We start from the raw sequence: 22,123 nt of genomic DNA on the forward strand, positions 1-22,123 counted from the left end.
TGTTAGTAGGAACCTGGATTAGAACTGGAGTGGTCAGGACTCAAACTGGTACTCCAACATGGGATATGGGTTTCCCAAGTGGCAGCTTAACCCACTGTGCTAAAACGAGGACCCCACATCTCTTATTAATAATTGTAAACAGAGTTCAACCAATAGTATTAACTAGAACAAAAAAATATACTAAAAGGGATAAAGTATTAAATTGTACATCAACAGTCAGGACAAGGGCTGATCAAGTCACTGTTTCTCATAGTGTCCCTTTCACTTCAACAGGTTTCCTTTTTTGTGGTTGGTTAGTTGTCACTGATCAGGGAGAACATATGATATTTGTCCCTTTGGGACTGGCTTAATTCACTCAGCATGATGTTTTCCAGATCCCTCCATTTTGTTGCAAATGACCAGATTTCATTGTTTTTGACTGCTGCATAGTATTCTATAGAGTACATGTCCCATAATTTCTTTATCCAGTCTACTGCTGATGGGCATTTAGGTTGATTCCAGGTCTGAGCTATTGTGAATTGAGCTGCAATAAACATTAAGGTGCAGACAACTTTTTTGTTTGCCAATTTAATTTCCTTTGGGTAAATTCCAAGGAGTGGGATGGCTGGGTCGAACGGTAGGGTTATATTCAGGTTTCTGAGGAATCTCCTGACTGACTTCCATAGTGGCTTTACCAGTTTGCATTCCCACCAACAGTGGGTTAGTGTCCCTTTTTCCCCACATCCTCTCCAGCATCTGTTGTTGGTAGTTTTCTGCATGTGAGCCATTCTAACCAGGGTGAGGTGAAATGAAACCTCACTGTGGTTTTGATTTGCATTTCCCCGATTGCTGGTGATCTTGATCATTTTTCTGTAATTAACACACGTTTATTCATAGGTGTTGAAATTTAACTGAAAAGTGATCCCTGTTAAATATAAGAGTGGGAATAAGAGAGGGAGGAGATGTACAATTTGGGACATGCTTAATCAGACTTGCCCCAAATGGTAGAGTTAGAAATGTGCCAGGGGATTCCAATACAATCCCATCAAGATTGCATGTACCAATGCCATCTCACTAGTCCAAGTGATCAACTTCAGTTCACAATTGATCACACTGATAGGTCTAAGAGTCAAAGGGATCACACAAACAAGACTAGTGTCTGCGAATACTAACTGATAGAATAAAAAAGGGAGAGAACGATCCAACATGGGAAGCGGGATACACAGCAGACTCATAGAATGGCAGGTGTCCTAAACAGCACTCTGGCCTCAGAATCAGCCCTTAAGGCATTCAGCTCTGACTGAAGAGCCCATGAGAGTATTTTAGGCATAGAAAGCCAAGACATTCTGGCAAAAACAAACAAACAAACAAACAAAAAAAAAACCACAACAACAACAACAACAACAACAACTAAATGAAAGATCTCTGCGAGTGAGATCCCAGTAGAAAGAATGCAGCCATCAAACAAGGAGGTACCTTTCTCTGAAGGGAGGAGAGAACTTCCACTTTGACTATGACCTTGTCTAAATAAGATCAAAGTCAGCGAACTCAAGAGGCTTCCATAGCCTTGGCAACTCATGACTAGAGCCTAGGGAGATTACTGATGCCATAAACAAGAGTGTCACATTGTTAAGTCAACAACAGGAGTCACTGTGTACTTACTCCTCATGTGGGATCTCTGTCCTTAATGTGTTGTCCAATGTGAATTAATGCTATAACTAGTACTCAAATAGTATCTTACACTTTATGTTCTGTGTGGGTGAAAACTGATGAAATCTTTACTTAATATATACTAAATTGATCTTCTGTATATAAAGAGAATTGAAAATGAATCTTGATGTGAATGGAATGGGAGAGGGAGCAGGAGATGGGAGGGGTGCAGGTGGGAGGGAAGTTATTGGGGGGAAAAGCCATTGTAATCCGTAAACTGTACTTTGAAAATTATATTTACTAAATAAAAGTTTTTAAAAAAATTGTAAACAAGAGACTGAGAGACCTGGAAATCCTCACAGGCATAGGAAAACCACTCAGCATTCTTAACTTTAGGGTTAATTTATACTTCTCTGTCTTTATCATATCCTCTACTTGCTAGATGTTTCTCTCTCCTTTCCAACCTGCTCTCAGTAGCTTTCCCATCACACATAAACACCATTACTGGAGTGATTCTGTTAAAAATCCTTATCTTGGCACATTCTAAGTATTAGTGGTCCAAATAAATTTCTATTGTGACATTTTCTGTAAAATGCCTCCCTGGCCATCATAATTTAAACACAACCAAACAGTATATATGGGGCTATTTTCTTTACAATTTAAATGCATTTTTATTTATTTAAAGGCCGGGGCAGGAGGAGAGATCTTCTTTCCACTGGTATACTCCCCAAATGTCTATGATAGCTGGGTCTGGGCCAGGGTGAAGCCAGGAGCCTGGAACTCAATCTGGGTCTCCACATGGATGGCAGGGACCTGAGGACTTGAGCCATCATCTTCTGCATCCCAGAGTATGCACTGGCAAGAAGCTGGATCAGAAGCAAGCTGGGACCTGAGCCCAGACATTCTGGTATTAGATGCATGTGTCTTAACCACTGTACCAAACACCTGTCCCCAGAGACTTCTTTTTTTCTTTATTCACAGGAAATTATTTTCTTTTAAAATTAATATATATATGTATATATATATATTTATGTGAGAGGTGAATGCACACACACACACACACACACACAGAGAAATAGGGTTCCTATCTGCCGGTGCACTCCCCAACTGCCCACAATGGGATGGACTGAGCTGTCCAGAAGTCAGGATCCAAAACTCATTCAGGTTCTCTCACATGGGTAGCAGTGACCCAACTACTTGAGCCATTACCGCTGACTCCCCAGGTCTGCCTTGGCAGGAATCTTGAATCAGAGGCTGAACCTGGAAATGAAATCCTGAGGGACTGCAATACAGGATGATGTCTTAACCAACGTCTTAACCATTAGGCTAAATACTTGCCACTCTCAGTCCCAGAAATTCTAAATGTGCTTTTTCATTATGACACCTTTGGATAAGTAAAAACATTAAGGACTTACATTGACTAATATTCAGAATTGTAATTGTAGTAAGATATTCCCTAATTTAAACATCTGCCTGCCCCCAACCGTCCTTCCCTACCAAGTCAAAATCTGGACCATTGACTTTTCATATCAATCTCATTTTCCAAAATGTCTTCCCATCTCAACTTTAGCCATCACTTAGGACTTGTTAAATACAAGAATCTTTAGAATTTTGGTGTTACTGACAGAAGACAGTTTTTCATTAACTCCCCTCTACTGGAATAGCTCTTCTACAATTGCCTTTCTTGTCTACCAGAGAGCTTCTTTTTCATTTTGACTTTTAGCCCTGTTAACCTTGACTCACACTGTCCCAGGTCAACCATGTCAACAATTCAGTGCATTCCAAACTATAGTTAGCAGCCAGATTGAAGGAGCGTCAGCTAAAATAAACTGTCCTGACAGTTGGGCAGCATAGGGAAGAAAAAACAAAACACATGATTCCACTCCAGGTACAGGGCCAAAGAGCCTTCCAGATTGAAATTATCAGTTCTGCCAATGCTGAAGACCATTTGGCTAGGGGGATAAAAAAAGCTAAAATACACATAAAGCTGTATTTTAAAACCCTCTCTGTTGTCTAATGATTGAACAAAATTATGTTTTCCATAGATTAGAGATTTCTCTAGATTAAATTTTGATTAACTAGTTTCTCTGGTGTTTCTGTGATTGCCAAAGCAATATATCTTCCTTGTAAAATATTCATAGTTTGCCAAAAAGCATAAAATACATTACTTGTAACCCTATCAGCCACAGATTACAACTGATACTATTTTGAATTATAGCCTTTCTGACGTTTCCTATGCACAACCACATACCCTTGGAATCACACCGTCAGCAGGCTTTTCCACTTCAGCATCTTTCTATATCATAAAAGTCATCCCCACAAATGATCCCACTGGACTCTACTTTATGGACATGGCTTAATATCTGACGTTGTGCCCATGTTTTAGTACCTGTTAGTCTAAAGCCATTATAAATAATACTGCAGTAGCCATCCATGTTGATACACCCCTAACCATTTGCCCACTGATTCCTTAGGATAATTGCTTTATGTTGAGTTTCCAGATGAGAGGTTATCTACTTCCAGAAAGTCTGTGTCCATTTAGACTCCCGCCAATGTTAAAATAGTACATCCCATCCCAACAAGATTTAGCACTCCTTTTCTTGTGTTAATCTGAGAGCTGAAAGGGGAATTGTGCTATTTCAATTTTCCTAAATATTGGTGACTAAACATCTCTTCATATTATCTGCAGTATAAGTAGAAAGCAGAAAGCACCTTAAAGACAAATTGGGTTGAAAATGGATTTTATTTAACTGAAATATGCATGACAGTGAGTGCTCTCTTTGGGCTATCAAATTAAGTGGCACCTGTTCAATAATGAGTCTCTTGTCATAAATGTTGACGGCAAACTTATCTTCATTTCAGGCATTTTCCTACTTTGGATGAATTTAGTCTTTACAATAACAGTGTGCAGTAAGTACTCCTGTTGTACCTCTTTGTCCATGAGATAACTTACCAGTAAATACAAAAATAAGATTTGAACTCAGGACTCTATAACTCATGCCCTTATGCTCTGTGTTATTCAGATGTTTTGTATGCACATAAAGACATCTTGGGGCAGGATTGTTAATACTATCTTCCTCTGTATGATACAAGCTATTAATAAATACGATCACTTTATTAAAATTGATATGTGGTTTCTTTTGGGAAAACTGTTTTCAGAATATTTTAATTTTAAATTCTAGTAAAATATAGAGTCAAAATGCAGATTTAAATTTTCATAAATTAAATAGCTTAGGCTAAATGTCAACGCCTTCACATTATAATTTTCCTAGAAAGTGAAGTTCTATTTTTTTATGAACTTCCACTCTGTCCACTAATGAGCTAGTTTTTTTTTCTTACTGCATCAATTTTCAAGCTGAACTGCTAGTTTTTTTTTTTTTAAGATTTATTTATTTGAAAGGCAGAGTTATGAGAGAGAAGGAGAGACAGAGGGAGAGATCTTCCATTCACTTGTTCACTCCCTTAATAACCACAGTGACCTGAATGGACCAGGCTGAAGCCAGGAGCAGGAGCTTCTTCGGGTCTCCCACATGAGATCAGGGGCCCAAGCATGTGGGTCATCTTCCACTACCTTCCCAGGCCATAAGCAGGGTGCTTATCAGAAGTGGAGCAGCTGGGACTTGAACTGCTGCCCATACAGGACACTGGCATTACAGGTCATAGATTTAACCAACTGAGGCACAGTCCCGGCCCCTGAACTGCTAGTTTTTTAAATTTTAACAGCATACTCAAGACTACAAGATTGGATGTGAATAAAGAAAGCAAGTTTATGTTTAAAAAATAGGGTAAGGCGTGTGTGTGTGTGTGTGTGTGTGTGTATGGCTGGGGATACATAAATACTGAAAAGATTGCAACCGTGAATGACAGGGAAAGTCAGGATGAAAAATTACTTGATACTGGCTTATGGTAATGAGGATTAAAAACATGGAAACTATAGTTTTGATTTACAAGCCCAATCATCCAATAAATGCCAGAAAAATACTAATTATTTCCCTAAATAAGTAAAAAGGAAGAGACCTGAGCTCTAATAGGCAAAGACTGCCTTATCTTTGATAGGATGAAGCTGTTCGGCTCATGTCATCCAGGCCTCACTCAGCGCATTAACTGCTTCTTGTGCTCACAGAAATCAATCTTTTCTTTGGGTTTGGGAAGCTCTGATCCCACCTCTTGCCTGACCTTGCTGGGATTAGAACACTCTATAAGTACGCAGGGGCTCCAGTCTAGCTGTACCAGTGACGCTATCTATCATTTTTCAAAGTCTGATTTACAGATCAGAGAAAGGGAGCAAGGGATATCTTTTGAGGAGCAAACGGTAGGGCATTTAGCGTCCAATAACACGCGAGTGGGTCATAGAATCCTGAGGTCACTCAGAGTAGACAGAGGAGGTCTCTTCCTTTAAGGAACAAAAAGAAAGTAAGCACTCCCTCTCTGCTATCACTCTTTCCCTCTCCCTTTTCTGACTAACTCCATTTTCTTTTCTTTTTAAAAGTTTTATTCGAGGGCTGGCACTGTGGCAAAGCAGGCTAAGCCTCTGCCTTCGGCACTGGCATCACATATGGGTGCCGGTTCGAGTTCTGGCTGCTCCACTTCCAATCTAGCTCCCTGTTGATGGCCTGGGACAACAGTAGAAGATGGCCCAAGTCCTTGGGCCCCTGCATCCACGTTGGGGACCTGGAAGAAGCTCCTGGCTTTGGATTGGCCCAACTCCGGCTGTTGTGGCCACTTGGGGAGTAAACCAGCGAATGGAAGACCACCCCTCTCTGACTCTCCCTGTCTGTAACTCTGCTTCTCAAATAATAATAAACAAACCACTAAAACATTTCAGAACAGAGTCAGACAGAGATCTTCCATCTTCTGGTTCATTCCCCAAATGCCCACACTACCCGGGGCTGAGTCAGGCCGAAGCCAGGAGCCAGAAACTCAATCCAGCTCTTCCTTGGGGATGGCAGGGACCTGATTACTTGAGCCATCATTGCTGCCTCCCAGAATGTGCACCAGCAGGAAGCTGGGTCAGAAGCAGGAGCGCCAGGATCTGAACCAGTCACTGCTATGGAATGTGGGTAGCCCAGGCAGTGTCTCGACCACTGCCCAAATACCAGCTAAAAATCTTAACAATAAGAATGTGATAAAAATAACTACAGCAAAAAACAAAACAAAGAAAAACCAATAAACAAACCAAAAAAAGAAAAACAAACCCAACCAAACAAAAAATAAGCAACTCTACTGGTAGAGTCGAGGAAATCCCACTGAGCTCACAGGAGGTAAGATGCAAGCACCGTTCAAGCACTGTTGTTTTAAAAATTCTTTTTCTACAAGACACACATTTTACTTAAGATATGAACTTTATACGAATTCTCTTCCAAATTCCAATTAATTTTCAATTCGTCACACTACACAACTTGTTAAACTGTGAAAAATTACAGTCATCTCTTGCTCTTTACAGATCAAGAATTTCTTTTTCAGTCTCATTAGTATGAAGTAGTTTACTTGATCACTTTTCTTGTATTGCTGCAGTGAGATGGGCACATGAAAGTTGTGCATTACGAGACTCAACATTGTCCTCTTCGCAGGGCTAACAGCACCGGTAACCAATGATTATATGTGTGGCACCACTCAGTTCAAGGCACTGCTCTGGGTGCTTTGTCAACAGTCCCCAACCCCTTTCTAATGTAATCAATAGGGTCCAAATAATTTCAAATGCCAGAGAAGCATTATTGAAAGGTTATCGTTTGCCAGCTAGGAGTTCCCTAGGGCAGTTCTAATCTGTTTGGTGATGGATTGATGCCATCTGAGAGCAAGGATTCTAAGCTCTGGAAGCCTGGTAGAGACCTAAGAGACAGCATGAGTGAGTCCAGGGATCTGCTAATTAGGTTGCACTCACTTCTTCAGCACAGACCGGGGACACTGGATCAGTGGAATTTTGTGATGTGGGCTGGGCAGAAGGTAGGGAGTGATTCAGGTTCTATGTGACTATGCATGATTCTAAATAGAGCTACTCCGGGACTTGTTTTCTGTACTGACTCACTGAAGTCTAGGGGGAATACTATTCTGACTATCCTCATCTTTTTGATCAGGAAGTGAGGCTTTGACAGCTGAGTCATATGGCCACACTGGTAATTAATAGATGAGTGGGTTTTGAACCCAGGCAGTCTGGCTTCACTTGACTACATGTCTTGTATTTGTCCACCCTATGATTCCTGTGGACCGGCCTCTATGTTGATGAACTTAAGCTGGCACAGCTAGAAATGAATTGGAAAAAAAATGTATTTATAGTTAACATGCATTGACTTTTGTCTTATCATTAGTCCCTACAGGATATAGTATAACAACTATTTACATATAAATTGCCTTGCATTAAGTATTATAAGTATCAGAGAGATGATTTAAAGTTTACAGGAGGATGGACATAGGTTAAACACAAATACTATGCCATTTTACAGAAGGGATCTGAGTACCCTAAGATTTTGATACCTGTACGGGATCTGGATTCAATACCCCCAGGGATATTGGGGGACAACTATATTTCCCTCATTGTGGATCATTATCCTGGGCCAAACCACCAGCATTCTTCAAGTGCTTTGGTAATGGTGGAGGGATTTATTATTGATTTTGGCAACAAAAGAGGATGATTGCATCTCTGAGAGAAAACACAACAGAGGGAGGAATTGCCACCTCCCTAATTTGCATACCTGAGAGAAGCTTCAGGAGGGCTCACCCTGGGGACACCAGACTCAGGGATCTGTCATCAGTTTGCAATTGGAAAGCAGCCGTGAGCCGAGGATTGGCTAGAGCAGTTACCCAGAGTCAGATCTACCCACGTTCCTGCCCCTTGGCAAGCCCGACAAGGCTCCAGAAGGCTGATCAGGTAGTTATTACTGAGACAGCACTATTCTTGTTTCCTTTCTTTGCCTGCAAAGCATAAATGAAATTACCTTGCCATTCCTTTTCTTCGTTGTGTCCTCTTACTGTTAAGGTCTCTCTTTCTATTCTTCGCCTACTGTTAGCAAGATGAGAAAGGCTATGCATTCCAAGCCTTTCTGTTGACCTCAGGGACTTAAAAGTCTCCCACAAGAGAAAGAAATCATCCCTGAAATCAACGCAGACTCAGGAAATACCTCTGCTTGTGGAAGAAACAAATGGCGGCAGGTGCTTTTCAATTCACAGCCCTGAGCAGGCGGAAAAGCAGCAATTCAGTGAGATTTCAGTGAGTTTGGGAGTCTCACAAGATAATGCTGTGAGCTGGCAGCCAAAGATACTAGTAAAGTACTAGTGTGCAAGTTTAAAGTGTCCATACTTCCCAGGGTTTGGAAAAATAGGGCAGCTGCCAGCTGGTTAAATTCAGGCTGTCAATTGGAATTTCTTTTGAATTTATCCATGGTTGGGAATTTTCCTTGTTTCTCTTGGTTTGACTTTGCAAAGAGACATCACTGATTACACCTATTTATAAAGAGCTCTAGAGAAATGCAAAAGTGAAGCTGTGCAGCAGAGGGTGCACATCATGGCGCAAAGTCATCTGCTTGGAAGGAAGACACTTGCGTTTGAGTTGCAAACTGACCAATCAGTTTGGGGGTGGCCATTGTGGTACAGTGGGGTAAGCCACCACCTGGGTCTCCTGCATATCACATGGAAGTGCAGGTTTGAGTCCCAGCTCCTCTGCTTCTGATCCAGCTTCCTGCTCATGCTTCCTGAACAGCCCCTGCCGCCTGTGCGGGAGACTGGATAAGAGTTCCTGACTCCTGGCTTCGTTAGCTTGGCCCAACCCTGTCTGTTGTGGGCAGCTGGGAAGTGAACCAGAGGGTGGAGGTTTTCTGTCTCTGTCTGTTGATCTGTCTTTGTGTCACTCTGCCTATTGAGTAAGATGAAAAATAGGTAAACATTAACAATTTAATTCTACCTTCAGCAGAGAATTTAATGCCATCATTGTCCTTGAATTAGTATACTAGCCTCCTAGTTTGTTTCCCTTTGCCCACTCCTAACCACTCAATCTCAAGTCAAATATAGAGTCCTCGCTGTGGCCTATGAGGGTCTCCTCCTCTTATCTTGATTCTGATTCATCTCCTTTTCCCCCTCAACTCTGTTTGAGCCCTGGATTCCTTATTGTTCTTTACAGATGTGAAACACAGATCCACCTTAGGGCTGTGGACTTGCCCTTTCCTCCGCCTGGAATTAGCCATTTTTCTTGCTCCTTCTCTTCTCCAATTCTCAGTTCACCTCTTAAGAGCAGGTGTCCTGAGCTACTAATCTAAAAGAGCACCCCTTGTTATTTTCATTGCCTTACTTTGCTTCACTTTTCTTTTCAGCTCTTATCTACATCTGCTGCTGTTTCCATGGCTGCCGGTCTCTTCCCCACTACAATAGAAACTATGTGGGCACTTGTCTCCTCTGTTTGCTCACCACTTTGTCCCCAGGGCCTAGAACAATGCTTGATACATAAAAGGCACACAATAATTATTTATTGGATGTGTCTTGGTTTCTTCATCTTTAAAGGAAAATAGCAAAACCTCCTCGCTGTATTTGTAAAGATGATAAATAATTCATTAAAAGAGCATCTCAAAATCCCCTAGCACATTGCAGCATAATCTGTCTAGACCTTATCCTTTACTGGTTATGTGTACTTTAGTGGACTTCCAATGGCCTGGTGGCTATTTCTATAGACTTAGAAGGATAGAAATGTGGAAAAAGCACCCCATCCTGAAACCGTCAAACTGTGACTCTCAGATTTTGATGTATGCACTTTCCAGTTCTCTTCCCCTCAGGACAACTGTGAGATGTGTGTGTTGCACCTGTCCCAGAACTTCACTGTAGAGTTAAGCTCCAGGTCATCACAGGGCTAGCTAGTGCAATAACCTGGTCTGAACTGGCTGTCTGGTTTCTTGGGTTTCCCGCTAAATTCACTGCATTGACTCATCATCTTGGCATCTGCTTCTAGGGGATCTCTAATGGAGATGTTGAAGGATGGTGGTTTTTTAAAATATAATGATTTTTTCTAGGTTATTAGGTAAAAATCAGTCCTTTTACCATAAAACTCCTATAGCTCCAAAAATGCATGCTATTCTAAAACTCTTAATAATTGTAAAAATAATGCTATACTGCTATTCCCCCTGTTATTTAGCTTATTTCTTAGTATCTTACATTACAGCCCTTACCTCTGTAGTACATGTTTTCTTATGCTCGCTCCATGTGATTAAGGTTGTTGATCATTTATGTCTGAAATATCCATTTGACTGGGCTATGGTTTGGTATGATTCCCAAAGGTTCAAGGGCTGGAAGCCTGGTCCTCATCGTGGCAGTGTGAACATGGTAGAACCTCAACAGGTAGAACCTGGTGTAAGGTCATTAGGGCATGGAGGCCTCACTGTTGGAAGAGCTTAATGTCGTTCAAATGAGACCCCAGTTGGGTCCTGAGAGAGCAGGTTGTTATAAAAAGAGAAAGCCTGGCCCTGAGTCATTCTGGCTTCCTGCCTTGCCATGTGATCTCCTATGTACGCACTCCTACCTTGTAATATCACCTGCCATGAGGCCCTCAAAGAGGCTGACCAGACAGGACCAACCCAGGCTTGGGTATTCGTTCTCCAAAACTATGAGCTAAATGAATTTCTTTATAAATTACCTAGATTTAAGTATTTTGTTATAGCAATAGAAAATGAAATAATAAAATTGGCATAGAATTATTAATTCAAGCCCTGTTCCAAAATAATCCATAATTTGAGAGTGGTAATCAGGCACTGATACTCAAAAAAATTTCCCCCAATATCTCTTGTGAAATTTAATATGGCAAACTCTGGTAAGTCTCCTATAATACACCCTCCTCCACTCTGTTCCATTTTAGTAACTTACTGCAGAATTCTCTGTAATTCTGTGTCACCACAGAGTTTTATTTTGATCTAAAGTCTCCTCTCCCTGTTTTCCTAGCATTTGTTTATAGATTCTCAGGGTTTTAACTTAGCAATTTTAAATGTGTTTCTCTAGTCATTTAAACTTTTAAGCCTTAAGATTTTGTAAATCAATAAATGATTGATTTCAAAGTATGTGAAATGCATTTAAAGTTAATTTACAGCCATGTTAACCTTCATTGAGAAATATGAAGCATTAATACAGCATAGTATTGGCAGGGAATGGGAATATAGATCTACAGAGTAGAAGAGTCCAGAAACAAATCAATGTTCAACAAAGGTGTCAAGACAATGCAGCAGCGAAAGGAGAAGCTTTTCAAAAAATGGTACAGGAACAACTGAATAGCCATATTTAAAAAATTATATCAGGGCCGATGTTTTGGCCAACAGTTGCGATGTTGGTTAAGATACCTTTATGCCATGTAGAAGTACCTGGTTCTGGGTTCCTGACTCTAGCTTCCTACTAATGCAGACCTTAGGAAGAAGCAGTAATGGTTCAAGTAATTCAGTTCCGGTATTTATGTGAAAGACTTCTGTCAAATTCCTCGATCCCAGTTTCAGTCTGACATTTCACTGGCTATTGTAGGCATTTGAGGAGTAAACCAGTGATGAGAGAGCCTTCTCTCTGTGTTTCTCTTTCTTTCTGCCTCTGTGCTTCTCAATAAATTAAGAACAAATATTTATTAACTGTGATTTACACCTTGTACCAAACACACACACACACAAAAACCCTAAAAATGAATCATAAACCTGCATGTAAGAGCTAAAACTAGAAAACTCCTAGGAGGAAATATTGGAGAAAAATTTTGTGACCTTGGGTTAGGCAAAAATGTCATAGGTACATCCCGAAAGTGTGATACATAAACAGAAATTGGTAACTTGTATCTCATCGAAATTTCAAACTTCTGCTTTTCCAAGGATATAATCAGACAATGAAAAGACAAGCACACACTTGAAAAAGATATTTGAAAAAACATAGTAGATAAAGCACTTAGTCAAAATATATAATGAATTTTCATAAGTCAAAAGGAAGAGATAATAATATAAAGATTGAGCAAAATAATATTCAGAACTAAATTCTTACCAATGGCCACTGTCTACCTGCATCATTGATATTAATATCAGCATTGCTAAATTAACCCCTGTGGTTTTCAAGAGGTCACAGAATATCTTTCATATTCATTGGTTAGCACAATCACATAAAAATCACGCTCAGTTGAAAGTTGGGCAAACATACCTAAGCAGTTTGTGTGTAAAGTCCTTCGTTGAAAGAGAAGGAAATAAATGAAGAGATGAAGGTGAGCCTTATGGAGACTCATTTTCTCCAGCTTTTTTCTATAAAAAGCCACTCATAGTTACATTCTAAAGAAATCCCACTTCCAAAAAGGATGCAGTAGTTGATGGCAGGCATGGCAGCATGCAGTAAGTTATGTTCCTGCAGACTACAACTAGAAAAGTACATACAAACAATACAAATCCCATCTTTGGAAACATCAGAGAGATGTGGAAATCTTAGGATGGTGTGGACTGATGTTGCTGGGAAGATACTTTTAAAGATGAGATTCACGTTTAAATCAGGACACTACCCTCCCTGGTATGGACGGGCCACATCCCATCAGTTAAAGGCCTTAAGAGAAAACAGAAGTCCCTTACAATGAGGGAACTGTACCTCTTGAAGCTTTTGGTTGTGTGCATGTGTGTGTGTGTGCATGTGTCTGTGTGTGGTTTCCATTCTCTCCTTTTTAAAAATTTTATTTAAGGTATAAAAATTTCATATATATAGATTTAGGAACATAGTGATACTTCCCACCCCACCCTCCTTCCCACCCTTGCTCCCAGCTCCCACACTTCTTCCTCCTCTCTCCCCTATTCACACTCTAAATTTTTACAAAGACCTATTTCCAGTTTACTTTATACTCATAAGATTAACCCTATACTAAGTGAAGAGTTCAACAAATAGTATGAAGAAAAATCCCCACTGTTCTTCAACAGTAGAGACAAGGGCTGTGGCAAAATCAGCTGTTCCCTTTGTCTCCATCCCCTGGCCTACCGTGTAGGTTTTGTATCTGTCAGCCTCCTCGATCACACAAGCCATTCCTTAAACATCCCCCAGCCCCCACCCCAGTGGTTGTTTCTCTGGAGAAGCCTGACTAGTAAGATTTGGGAACACAGAGTTTGGTCCCACATCATGGTATTCCACACAGCACTGCTTCTGCTCAAGGAACTCTACAATGGAAGTGTGGTGCCTGACCTATGCTCATGTCCTTCACTGGCTTTTCCATGTTCTCCACCATCCTGAAGCCGATGTTTGAAGGACCTGAGCTCCAGTATCAGCTCTTCCCTGGATCTGTCTGGCCAGCCTATCATATATTTTGGATCTTTCAACCTTCACAATCTACATCTGTCTTAACATACACATCCTATCAGATAGCTCTTTCTCTATGTACACATTCTGTTTCTCTGGATAACCCTAACATAGTTACCCAAGAGAAATTATACCAATTTTCACACAAAAACCTTACAAGACTATTTACAGAGCTGTATTCCTGTTTCCTCCATACTGGAAACCCACATTCCGGAAATGAAGGAATGAATAATCCACTTATTACACATCAATGCAATGGAACAGTACTCAACAATAAAAAAGAAGAAACTACTGATTCATGTAACAACTTGTATGATCTTAAATGTGTTTAGCAAAATGAAAGAAGACAAATCTAAAAGGCTGTGTAATATATAATTGAATTTATACGACATTCTGGAAAAAGCAAACAAATCAGTGGTTTCCATGGACAGGAGGAGCTCAAAGAAGATTTGCAGTGATAGAGTTGCTCTCTGTTATGGCTGTGGGGGTAAATATACAACTCCACGTATTTGTCAGATCCTGTAAATATGCATTTACCACAGAGTGTATTTTACTTGAAGTAAATATTTTAAAAGTCAAATGGGTTTTGGGAGGGAACCAAAATGGAAACTAAGTGTGACAAATGAACTTGTTATACAAAAAGATAACATAATCACACTACATGGAATTAGAAAGAAAATAACTCAAGTTATTTTGGAAAACAGCATTTTGGGCCAGATCCTGTAAGGTTGAAGGCAAAAAGAATAACAAACATGGAGTCTAGTTGCTAAATTGTTTTTCACAAGAGTACCAGTTAACAATTATAAACTACTGTAAATATAAACCAGACTTGAGCAAATAAGTAAATATACTGCAGATAATGAGCCAGATTGTTTTCACTGTTGGAGAAGAAGGTTACAGTTAAAGCAAGGGGAACGTTGGGCCCAGTATTGAGGCACAGTGGGGTTAAGCCGTCACCTCTTCACTGGCATCAGATATGAGTGCTGGATCGAGTCCTGGCTGCTCCAGAAGAATCCATCTTCCTGCGAATGTGTCTGCAAAAGCAGCAGCAGATGGCCCAGGTGCTTGGACTCCTGCCACCCATGTGGGAGGCCTGGGTGGAGTCCAGGCTCTTGGTTGTAGCCTGGTTCAATCCTGGCCATTGAGGCCATCAGGGGAGTGAACCAGCAGTTGGAAGATCTCTCTTTGTCTCTCGTTCTCTCTCTCTCTAACTCTGCCTTTCAAATAAAGAAATAAATCTTAAAAACAAAAGGAAGGGGGAAGTGTAAAATGAACCCTATTGGAATCAGAGATACCAATTTGAGAACACATCCACATGCACACAGAGATAAGTACAGAAATCAATGTAGTTGTGTGTGTAAGCAGGGCTAGTACATGTGCAAATATTTCCAAGTTATGATTTCTGAGAGAATAATTACGAATCAGGAGCATAAGCACACCTAGTTCCCAGATCTTTCTTTCTAGTACTATTTTCCAATAAAAATAATTTAGTTTCCTCCCATAGAATCAGTTACTTGCAGATCTGGAGCAAGATGAGCAAGGTGATGGTGAGAGAAAGTACAGATGTTCTCAAAAAAAAAGAAAAAGAACAAAAATGAGAAAGATAAAAAGACCAAAGAAGCCAACATGCAAAAAGTCCTCAGTGGTCCAAATTGGAAAAATTGGTGCAGCAAAGTAGATGATGGTAGTATTGCATTACAGCCCAAAGCAAACTGCTATAAATAATGAACTGAATAAGTAAGTCAATAAGGGAGAGGGGAAGCTCTTTCTCATAGGAGAATGCCAGTTAATAAATGTAGGAAGAATGAGGGGAATAGAACATCGCTGCAGTGATTGTCTTAGGCAAGCTCCTCCAGTGCATGCTAGATTTAGTGGGCAAAAGTTTGAGGATATTTTTCATAGGCTCAAAGTATCTCCTCTACAATGTCATTTACAATGGGAAAAATAGTAACTTCATAGTAAAGAGACATGGAAGATACCACTTTTTCACCAAATGATCAAGGTTAACATCACTAGGAATAAAATACATACACATCATGTACCTCCTGACACAATTCCCTAAAGAAGGACATATCACCCATGTGTTTTCTCAGCAAAAATGCTTAATATCTATCTAATTGTGAGAACGCATACAAAAACGAAGGGCATGTTAAAAAATAATTGATCATTGTGCTTCGAAAGTGTCACAGTTTTGGAAAACAAGGCAAGTCTGAGGCACTGTTACAGACCAGAAAAGATTAAAGGAGCATGACAATTAAACACAGCACAGAATCTTAGTTTAGATCTTGGAACAGGAAAACGACTGCTTAAATTTGAATAAAGTCTAGAGTTTGGTTAATGGTAAAGTCCTAATTTTGTATTATGATTTATACAGGATGTTAAGATGAGGAGAAGCCATGTGATGGGTATAGGGGACTCTATTTTTGCTATTTTTCTGTAAGCCTGAAATTATTTCAAAATAAAGAATTTAAAAATTACATGACCAGTATTATTGCTAACAAGAAATCTCTGTGAAATTTGAGGAAAATAAATAAAAGATTAGAAAAAGAGGCCACATAAAAATTATTCCCCAAAGGAAGTATTATTAGAGATAAAGAGGGACATTTCATAATTCAAGGACGTTAACCCAACAGGAAGATATCACAATTCTGAATCTGCAGGTAATTCTATAATATAGTATAGTACACACACACACACACACACACACACTGGCCCTTCCATCCTATTCTGTTTCAAGGCTTACAGTACAATGATTTGCCATACACTCAGAGATAACAATGGCATTTAAGATCATGGAGAATGATCTGAAAGTTAAAAAGGAAACATCTTCTTACAGAGATAACAACTCAAAGTCAACAATAACAGAATTTGAATTATTTTTCTAGTTATTATGCTCAGGGTGTGATAAGACTTTCTTTTCAAAGCTCTGTTGCATTTGATAATCACTTAAGAATTTTTTAAAAAGATTTATCTTATTTATTTGAAAGACAGACTCACAGAGAGAGATAGAGACAGACAGAGAGAGAGGACTTCTATCCACTGGCTTACTTCCTAAATGACCACAGCAGCCAGAACTGAGCCGATCCAAAGCCAGGAGCCAAGAGCTTCTTCCAGGTCTCCCACGTGAGTTTAGGGTCCCAGGCACTTGGGCCATTCTTCCCTTGCTTTCCTAGGCACATTAGCAGAGTGATGGATAGGAAGTGGAGCAGCTGGGACTCGAACCAGTGCCCATATGGGATGCCAGCGCTGCAGGCTGGGGCTTTAACCCGCAGCACCACAGCATTAGCCCCTTGAGCATTTTTAAAACTGCAGCTCTCTGACTTGTTCAATAACACTGGGTTCAATTTAGGCTTGGATTTTTTTTTTAACCTCTCTAGGTGATTCAAACATACAGCCAAATTTGGAAATCTCTCTTCTATGTCATCCTCTCTCACTTGTCTGAGAAACACAACTCCTTCCGTCTTGGATTAGAGTTGGCTATAAAACACAAATCTACACCCCAGGCTCACTCATGCTCCTTTGGATTCATCTGGGTGGCTTTCTGGTGTGTGCGTTGGCAAGGTGCAGACAGCTGGGCTCATGTTTTATGTCTGGTCCTTCTGCCTATGCTATCCTTTCTTGGCACCTACAGATTTAGACACGACTTTAGATTTCAGGCAAGCACATCTCTTGAAAGGCCAAATATAGAATGGAAAACAACTGATATTTAATTTAAAAGATCATTAAAGAAAATTTCATTTCAATTCATCTTTGTAGTTCCTTTAAGAGTTTTAAATTTTATTTGAAAGTCAGAGTTACAGAGAGAGAAGGAGAGAGAAGGGGAAAGAGAGAGAGAGAAAGTGAGAGAGGGAGGGAGAGAGGGAGAATCTTCCATCTGCTGGTTCACTTCCCAAATGTCCACAATGGCTGGGTGTGGGCGAGGCTTAAGCCAGGAACCAGGAGCTTCATCTGGGTCTCCTACATGAATACATAGGCCCAAGTACTTGGGCCATCTTCCACTGCCTTCCCAGATGCATTTGCAGAAAGCTGGATTGGAAGTGGAGCAGCTGGAACTCCAAATGGCACCCATATGGGAAGCCGATGTCACGGGCCAGGGCTTCATCGGCTATGCTGTGACGTGGGTCTCGCTTGTGACTTCTGAGTTGAGGTCAAATGCACCTGTCCAGAAAACCCCTTGGGCATGCTTCTTGTCATTCAGAGCAGCCCTTAGTCAAACCCACTGACACTGGGTGAAGTGGGTGTAAGTCAATTCTTCTAGTACTGATTTTTATGATTTGCTCATCAGCTTGTCTCTCAGGGAAATTTTCCTTTGAAAATTTAGATCACTGACACCCAGATTTAATGGGCATGAAAATTACTCAGAAAGATTTTTTTTAAAAAAAAATGGAGACAATCCCCTACCCTCTGAGATTATATATAATTAACTTTGGGGTGACTTGGTAAAAGTCTGTATCTCTTAAAGATTTATTTATTTATTTGTAAGGCAGAGAAAGAAAGGAGAGAAGGGAGAAGGGAGAGAAGGAAAGAGAATGAGAGGAAGAGGAAGAAGATCCTTCATCTACAGATTCATTCCTCAAATGGCCACAAAAGCTGGGGCTGGGGCAGGCAGAGGCCAGGAGCCAGGAGCTCCATCCTGGTCTCTCACATGGGTGGCAGTGACCCAAGTACTTGGGTCATCATTCACTGACTTCTAAGGCACATTAGCAGAAACCTGGATTCAAACCACCACTCTGGTATGCATTTGCTGGCATTGTACGCATTGGTTTAACCCAACACACCACAATGTCTGGCCCCAGATTTGCTTTTTAAAATAAGTAGTTTTTCATGACCCTAATGTAGTTGGGTCACTAGGATACCTTTAGGATATCCTTGGTGGGAAGATCATCTCCAAACTGAATGTGGTTGTTGAGATCCGGCAGCTGCAAGCTAGCACAGACATTGAACTTCAGCACTGCAGCATTCCAAGGGAAGACAGAGCTTGCTAATGTACCGTGGGGGTGGGGGTGTGCAATCTAGATAAGAAAATAAACCTTCCGTTCTGAGACTTTTTTGTAAATGACAACTTTTGCGAAATGACTCACTGGAGGATTATTACAGGCCAAGGATGATAACAGTCATTAACATTCTAGGCACAAATGTAATTCATTTAGAGACTGGCAGGCACTTGGTATCGTGAAGTACCTAATGTAATTGCATTCTGCAGCTAGGACATGGCGATGGACACCTGGCTGGCCACGTGGGTCTCTCCCGTCAAGCACAGCCTAGAAACCTCTACGTGTGGCCCTGAAGTAGGGCAGCTTCAGTTTCCATCCTTCCTTCCATCTCATTTTCTGAAGCACTATTCAGTCATATTGAGATCAAAGAGGAAAGAATATTTTTTTTCTTCTGTGCTCCTGGCTGAATGTGAAAATACTCTGCTCTGTTTAGAAAGTTCGTATAAAAAAACAATTTAATCTCTCATATGTATGCAGCAATTGTTATGAAAGCAGAGAGGGGAAATGTGAAAGCAATTTAGTTATCACCACAGCGCTCTACTGCCTCTTGTATTTTCTTCAGATTTTAGCCTTTTCTTTAGTGATGAATCTGGGGACACACTGTTCACTGTTTCCACCCAAAAAATGCTTTTCAAATGCCTTTTCTCTTTTATTTCATTTTCCATTTAGTGTTTGCTAAATACCACCAGGAGTAGCATTATGGTCTGGGATAATAGGAGAAAAATTAAGTGTGTTGAAAGCTGTCTGCTGCTTTTTCTAGGAGGGTGAGACCTCATTGTCACACAGGAGCCTGCTGGTGGACTTCTAATGGAGGACAAAGGAGCACGGTTCTAGAAAATCCTACTGTGGGTTTGGGAGCTCCAGTGAACCGCAGTGTCATCCCTGCCCAGGCAGTCTGCCCTTTCCATTTGTTAAATTGTATTTCTCATTAGAGCCCGGCTGATAACGCCTACAAGGCAGAGGAAAGTAGGTCTTGTTGCTGCTTAATGTGAGGAAATTGATTAAGATAAATTTAAGATTGTGCCCATCTTAGAAAAAAAAGAAATAACTCATTATGAAAAGAATGGACTGCTTGCTATTATTCTGATAGGGAGCAATTTAATGAGCAAATTTATGAACTGCTGAAGCCAAACTTCTTGGCAATTGCATTTTGCTTGGTAGTTCCTAAAGAAAAAAAATAATAACCCACATTAGGAGGTGAGCAGATGTTTTCATAGAAAACTCTGGAAAATATACAAACCATTAAAATATTAATGGTTACATAAATGAGAATTTATATAACCATTAATATTCTGATACATGCACTTTAACCGTTCTCTTTGAGTTTAGATGCATTTTGGCATATTTTATACACTGCTCTCAAAACTGCCTCTTTTCACCTACTCTCACATTGTAAGCATTTCTCATGATTAGAAATTCTTCATGAACATCAACTGAATGTTTGTGTAATGAATTCTTGGACATGACGTTTATTTATAATACTCATAATTGTCAGCCATCATTGACGCTCTAAAATATTTGTGGAAAGTCCCAAATTCCCACCTAGTAAATTAAATGGCAGATGATAGATTCTGGATCACCCTGTTTATAATAACGAAGTCACTTCTTGAAAAAAATGTTAAAATATTGAAGAGGATCCTGGAGCTTAAGAACTGGTTGTTTGGGACTGTGTTTTGGTTCTATTTGGGGTTGAGTCATTGTTTCCGGAGTTGCTTCTGTGTTTGATGTCAGTGGATTAGAGCTGGATGCCAGTGGTTTCTGGATCTAGCAGGAGGGTACAGTAACCAGGAAAGAGAACAAATGAGCTCCAGCCATGATGTGTTCAGGGTGAAGGGAAGACTTGTAAACATAAGGGTGATCTATTTAATCCATCTACCACAAGACCATGATTAGTAGGCAACATCTGTATACACTGTCCTATATGAACTTAAAGGCCATATGCAAGACTTACAGACCACAGTCCATCTCTTCAAAGAGGTTTTATTTTGAGTCCTTAAAACTGCCCTAGAGCTATAGAAGGGACTTTTCAGGCCTGTCCTGCTGTCTTCTCCCTCAAATCCACCTGCTGTGCACCAGAGGCGGCAGTACCCACTCTGACACAGCTCAAGTGGGCAACTCAATAGTAACTCTGATCTCAGAGGGCTCCTGGATCTGCTCTCAGCCCACACTCCCCATCTGCTGGCAAGCTCCGCTCTACTCTTAACCCCATAGCAGGCTACTATAATACTCCCCCACCCCGCCAACTCCAGTGTCCGGGACCATGTTTGTCCAGAAAGGTAGAAGGCAAAAGACACACAAATTAACATATGGAACAAGCTCCATTCAGAACTGCAAACTGTTAATTTGCATTAGCAAGAATATGAACACCATGATCAAAGGCAAAGATAATTTATAAAGAACTTACCAAGTGTCAGGTATTGCTTGAAGCACTTTACACGGATTATTTTAGTCGATTCTTACAGCAGCCTTGGAAGTTGTTATCACCATTTTACAGATGGGAAAACAAAGTCAGAGAGGTCTTCCAGATGACAGACAGAACAAATAGGATTGAAACCTATTCTGACTCCAGTGTGTGCCAGGTGACACTACTAGCTCACAAAAGGAAAGGGTGAATTAAGAAAGACTTCTGAGGAAGTCTAAAATTTTTCCGAGCAATGGATACAACCTAAGGAGAGAAAGGGAGGGTGTGTTCTAAGTCAGGAAAATGCTGTGCATCCAACTTGCAAGGACCTAATAAAAATTCCTGTCATGCTAATATCTACCCACATGCTGGAATGCTTTCTCTCCCTTTTATTATTTTGACTAACTCTTGCTCATCTTATCAAACTTAGCTCAGAAACCACCTTATCTAGAGAGTGTCCTTGTATGCAGTATCCCTGGTTAATTGCTCCATGCTTGGTGATGACTTCTTTCATAGCTTGTAGTAGATAGTGGGGAGGGGGGTGAAGAAAAGGGAAAAGGAAAGAAAAAGTTTTTGTGGCAATCTCTGCCCATGCACTTGGCCAGGCATCTTGGCAGCCCTACTTAGGGACTGCACTTATTCCCCCTCACTCTGGAGCACGAACAGGCCTCTGACATGTCTGGCCAACAGGATGTGGTAGGAGAGATGGTACAGCAGGTTTCAGACTAGACCACCAGAGATCTGGGGAATGCTGATCTCTTGGATCCTCGTCTCTCCATGAGAATGAGGCTAAGTTGCGATAGAGGAGGAAGGAAGCTTATGGAGAACTGAGTAAACCCTC

At 40.6% G+C, this 22,123-nt stretch overlaps 1 long non-coding RNA gene across 1 annotated transcript in view; it reads right to left on the bottom strand.

The window, feature by feature from the left end:
- LOC103351361 (uncharacterized) overlaps positions 1–21,746 on the bottom strand; it is a 36,195-nt gene extending 14,449 nt beyond the window's left edge. The window contains exon 1 of the long non-coding RNA XR_011382396.1: positions 21,286–21,746. This is a non-coding gene — a long non-coding RNA (uncharacterized lncRNA). The remainder of the gene's footprint in view (positions 1–21,285) is intronic.
- Between the last annotated feature and the right edge of the window lie 377 nt (positions 21,747–22,123).

The sequence above is a fragment of the Oryctolagus cuniculus genome, chromosome 15 (genome assembly GCF_964237555.1).
Source record: "Oryctolagus cuniculus chromosome 15, mOryCun1.1, whole genome shotgun sequence".
Taxonomy (NCBI): Eukaryota; Metazoa; Chordata; class Mammalia; order Lagomorpha; family Leporidae; genus Oryctolagus; species Oryctolagus cuniculus.